This window comes from Amblyomma mixtum, chromosome 8 (assembly GCF_055824585.1).
Source record: "Amblyomma mixtum isolate Tamu chromosome 8, ASM5582458v1, whole genome shotgun sequence".
Classification (NCBI taxonomy): Eukaryota; Metazoa; Arthropoda; class Arachnida; order Ixodida; family Ixodidae; genus Amblyomma; species Amblyomma mixtum.
In genome coordinates, this window is record NC_143019.1 from 128,155,926 (window position 1) to 128,161,442 (window position 5,517).

General features: G+C 55.8%; 1 pseudogene; it reads right to left on the minus strand.

Annotated features, from left to right (window-relative positions):
• Positions 1-1,487: 1,487 nt before the first annotated feature.
• Positions 1,488-5,098, minus strand: LOC149334297 (uncharacterized; annotated as a pseudogene).
• Between the last annotated feature and the right edge of the window lie 419 nt (positions 5,099-5,517).

The following is a 5,517-nucleotide window of genomic DNA, read 5'->3' on the forward strand; positions in this document are numbered from 1 at the left end:
CGTCCGCCCCAACCGACCCTTCACTGAACCGCTTTGCTCTCGTTGATGGTATTTTATACCGCCCGAATCTTCAACCAACTGGTCCTGACCTTCTCCTCGTCGTCCCGAAGCACTTACGAACAGTCGTTCTCCACGAACTTCATGACCTCCCAACTGCTGGCCATCTAGGCGTTACTCGCACGTACGACCGCATCCGCCGTCGGTTCGTCTGGCCTGGCCTCTACCGCTCAGTGCGCCGTTACGTTGGTGCTTGCGATGAGTGTCAGCGTCGCAAGTGCCCTGCGTCTGCTCCCGCTGGCTTTCTTCAGCCCATTGACATCCCTCCGGAGCCGTTCTACCGTGTCGGCTTGGACCTTCTCGGCCCATTTCCTGAGTCCACTTCTGGGAACAGATGGGTTGCAGTCGCCACAGATTATGCCACCCGGTACGCGATAACGCGTGCGCTCCCCACGAGTACTGCCGCTGATGTCGCCGACTTTCTTCTTCAGGACGTCATTCTTCATCATGGAGCACCCCACCAACTGCTCACTGACCGTGGCCGCACCTTCCTTTCCGCAGTGGTAAACGACATTCTTCGCGCGTGCTCAACTAAGCACAAGTTGACGACCGCTTACCACCCCCAAACTAATGGCCTCACTGAGCGACTCAATCGGACGCTCACCGACATGCTCGCCATGTACGTCTCCTCTGATCACCGAGACTGGGACGTCGCACTCCCATACGTTACATTTGCATATAACTCCTCCCGCCACGACACTGCCGGATACTCTCCGTTTTACCTCTTGTACGGCCGTGAGCCTCAACTGCCGCTTGATACATTGTATCGAACGTCTCCTCCCGCACATTCTGAATACGCCCGTGAAGCCATTGCCCATGCCGACCATGCTCGCCAAGTCGCCCGTTCCCGCTTGCAAGCCTCCCAAGCTTCTCAGCAAGAGCACTATAACCGCCGCCACCTGGACAGTGCCTTCTTGCCTGGGTCCCCTTGTATTGCTCTGGGTGCCTTCTCGCCGTGTAGGGCTCTCGGAAAAGCTTCTTTCTCGATATGTGGGCCCGTATCGCGTGCTGCGCCAAGTCACAGCCGTCACATACGAGATTGAGCCTGCCTTCCCCGAGTGCAATTCCCGTACTCCACCCTCCGATATTGTGCACGTGTCGCGCCTTAAGCCCTACCATCTACCCTCTTCTGACACTCGCTGAGCCGCACCGCGACGGTGCTTTCACGCCCGGGGGTCATGCTACGGGTCGACTCAGAGACGATGAGGCAGACGAAGTGAGAGGGCGCTTGGCGCGTGCTCGGGCTCTGAATCCTGTGCAGTGGCCTGTGTCTTGACGTCCGGTGCGCCCTGTGCTTGTGTTCTGTTCAGTGTGAGTGCACCAGTGTTCTGCGGGCTGTGAACACCTCCTGCCACGTAACAATATTTACAGGGAGTGAGGGGATCGGTCCTTAAGGGTCCGTCCCTAACAAACGCTAGGTGGGCTGCTCATTACAGGAGCCCATTGGCTGTAGCTGCTGCTTGGGCGCGCCGTACCAGGGCCGTTTGGCTCACCAGGTCAGAGCAGCCGAGCAGGGCCGCCTCCCAGTCCTCCCGGGTAGGGTTGGGGATAGGTGGAAGGTGCGGGGTTGATTGGCATGCCCACACCATGTGGTAAAGGTCCGAAGACTTTTCCCTACAGTGCGGCCACTCCCCTGTGCACGCAGGGTCGAAATGTTTGATGACTGCCGGGCACAGCAGTGTTTTAGTATAAAGGCGAAGGAGTAAGCGTTCCTCCGCCTTCCTGAGGCTCTTGCAGGGCTTATGAAAGATTGCATGACCGAATTGTTAATATTGGATGATTTACTTGAGGGTAAAAGCTGGATTGGGGTCGGAGTCCGCATCGGGGGGAGGCGAGGGTGATGCCCGGAGAGTGAGCGCGCGGGCAGCGGCGTCGGCCGCTTCGTTGCCCTCGAGACCCATGTGCGCGGGAGTATGGACTAGTATAGTATAGACTCCCTCGTTGGCGGGAGTCCATACTATGGTGCGGGACGCGGGAGCCCCGAGACAATTGCTGTTCTGAAGTATTCGGTATGCCAAATAAAGAAGAAAGCCCCTTTCGATGTTCCTGCAGGCCCCTCGCGAGTCGGTAATGATGACCCGCTAGTCCTGATCGGCGGCGGCGAGCGCGATTGCCACCTCTTCCGCATGAGTAATGTCTTGTGCTTTGAACGTAAGGCTGTTCACTGCGGTGTTTTGGTGGACGACTGCGGCCGTGTACCAACCCCCATGGTGTGGGCCGGTGGAGTCCGCGTAAAATACTCCGCGTTTGTTTCCATAGTTGCGTGCCAAGGCTCCCGCCCGCGCGAGGCGCCGGCCACTATGGGCGTCTCGTGTCATGTTGTCCGGAAGAGGGCGTACATGCAGGGCGTATCTCCAGATTTCGGGAATGCACACGGCCTCATCCGTCAGTGTTGGGTGTTGGATGTGAAGTCGGGCAAGAAGGCGGCGATCCGACGGCGTCTTTGAGAGCCTTGTGTAGTGGTTTGTGAAGTGTGCTTCTCTGAGCTCCACGAAGGTGTTGACCATACCCAGACCCAGGAGGCGCTGGTTGGACGTGGTGACCGGGTGGTCGAGGGCACGCTTGTAAATCTTACGGCGAACCACCTCAAGGGCTTTCTCGTCACATTTGCGAAGGTGGAGGTAACGTGTCGAGTACAAGACTCGACTGGTTACGAAGCGTGCGCCAGCCGCAAGGCATCTTTGCACCATATCACCCCGCGGTTATTCGAAACCCGGCTGATTATGCGGCCCGCCTGGTCCCCCACCTTGCGCAATTTGGCCAGTGTTGTGTCGACACGGCGGTGTTTATTGATAAAGAGACTCAGTACTCTGATCTCAGCGTGTTCTGGGATGGGTCCGCTCGCTAAGGACAGTTCGATTTTGGTAGTGCACTTCGGCGAGGGCCGAAGGTGCACAAATTCCGATTTGGCCGGGGAGCATTCAAGGCCGCAGTGGCGGGCGTAGGCGTCCACAATATCCGCCGCTTGCTGCAGGTTGGTTTCAATGTCTCCAACCGATCCGTGCTTAGCCGAGATAGTGATGTCGTCAGCATAGATCGCGTGCTGTATGCCTTCGACACTTTCCAGTTCAGCTGGAAGTTTCATCATTGCCAAATTGAATAGTAGGGGTGAGAGGACCGCACCCTGCGGGGTTCTTCTCGTACCTAATATGTAGGGGCTGTGTTCTTTATCTTGTATCCGGATATACGATTGCAGGGCGGAGAGAAATTGTCTAATGTACTGAAACGTGTTGTGTCCACAGTTGGTTTGCGAGAGGTGCTTTAAAATGATCTCGTGTGTACATTGTCGAAAGCCGCCTTCAAATCGAGGGCGAGTACTACCTTGTAATTAAGGGGGTATTCGACGCGATTCACAATTTCACGGTCTAATTGAAGCAGGACATCCTGCGAGGACCGGTACGGGCGGAACCCGAACATGGTGTCTGCGAATACATTTAGGTTTTCCAAATACTCAGTCAGCCTGTCTCGCACCATAGACTCCATCAGCTTTCCCGCACAAGACGTGAAGGAGATGGGGCGGAGGTTGTCCGTGTTTATGGCTTTGCCGGCTTTAAGGAATGAAAATGACCAGGGCGGCCTTCCATTCGATTGGAAAGGGTGCCTCACCTAGCCAGATGCAGTTTATGTATGCGAGGAGCGCCTCATAGGCCGGGTCGGGAAGGTTCGCAAGTAATTTAACAGTTATTTTGTCCCTTCCCGGCGCCGTTCCTCGTTTCATTTTACTCAAGGCCGCCTTCAGGTCGTGGAGCCGGAACGGTTGATCCAGTTTCGCGTTCTCGGAACCTGCGTACGAGTACGCTGTCTCTTGGGGGCCCTGTTGGATGCAGAGGTATTGATCGCGTAATTTGCATGCTAATTTTGAGGTATCTCCGCTGAAGCTATGGATAGCCCGTTGGAGATGTTTTTGCGTCTAGGCTCTAGTTTTATTCGGATCGGTCAAGCGCGAAAGAGACGCCAAGTGCTCCGGCTAGACATCTGTCTAGCGGCCGTATTGCAGCGTCCACCCATTTCGAGTCGGCGAGCTGGGCCGCATACTCAGCCGCTCCCTGGGTGAGCTCGGCGGTGCGAATTTTGAGTTTGCGATTATGTTTTTGGCGGCGCCATCTGCGGACGAGGCTGTGCCGCGCCTCCCAGAGGTGCAGGCGGGGGTTGTCCACCTCCGGCGTGGCCTATGATAGTTGAATTTGAGTTTCTACCGAACGAAGATGTATAACCAATTCTTGTGACCACGCGTGGTAGCCTTCTTCGTGAATAGGGACCGAATTAGTGTAGGTGTGCCGGAACTTTCTCCAGTCAGGCAGGCGGGCTTGGGCGTGGGATCTTGCGAGTGGTTTGGTTCTGACGATTGTGTTGAGTATACAGTGGTCACTGCCGAGGGTTTCCTCGGTGTTGCTCCATTCTGCATGTCTTATGTTTTTGGTGAAGGTAAGGTCCGGACACGTGTCCCGAGTCACGGACTTACCCACCCGCGTTGGATGTGCAGCGTCGGTGTGAACGGTCAGGCCCAGCGTGTACGCAAGTTCCGCTAGCTTGCGTCCGCGCTTCTCTTCACGCACGTACCTCCAGAGTGTGCTATGAGCGTTGAAGTCACCGACGATCACCAGGGCGTCCCTGCCCGCAGCCTTCAGGGTGCGACTGGAGAGGGCTGCGAAAGTAACATTTTTTATCTTGGGAGAAGAATAGATGTTAAGTATATGTAGGGGTACGTTTTTTTCTTAAGCGGAAGAAGAGTGACCATCACATAGGAGTATGCAGTATTGAGGTCCAAATCAACCAAGTTGGCTGTGTAATTTTTGTGCAAGCAGATGCAGGTAGAGGGGTCCTGCTGGAACTTAACATAATTTGTAAGAGTTGCGCCGCTCCCTGGCTCCTGGAGGGCAACCACCGCAGGAAGTGAATCGAATGTTGACAGGAAGAGCCGGAGGTTCGCCAGCTTGGCGCGGGAACGGAATCCCCGGCAGTTCCACTGGTTAATTTGGATGGAGGTGTCCGAATTGGTATGAGGAGAGCGCCTAATTTGAGGCCTGTCTGCCATGGTCAGTTAAATGAGAGGGCGACTGTAGGGACGCTGCTACGGAGCCCGTACTCGCGGTGAGGGGGCCATCCTCTATTCCGGAGAGCGAGGAGCTGTCATCGTCTTCTGCTAAAGTTTCCATGGCGCGACGCGAGGTTTTGGGATAGCGGCCAGACACGTCTTTGATTAGACCGCTGCCTCGTGGGACGCCTCGCGAAGATTGTGCGATGTGCTGTGCGACAATTGTGGGTACAATTTCGGTAATTTTTGCGATCGTGGAGGTGATTGCTGCGGAAATTTTACTTTCTAGGGCATTCAAACTGGCCTTCATGCGGGCCTCTAGACGGACGGCAAGTGCAGCTTCCGCGTTCAGTGCTGCGGTCGATGCCGCGGGCTCACTCTCCATTGCCTCGGTAGCGGGTTGCGAGGGGAGTGATAGGCTGTTT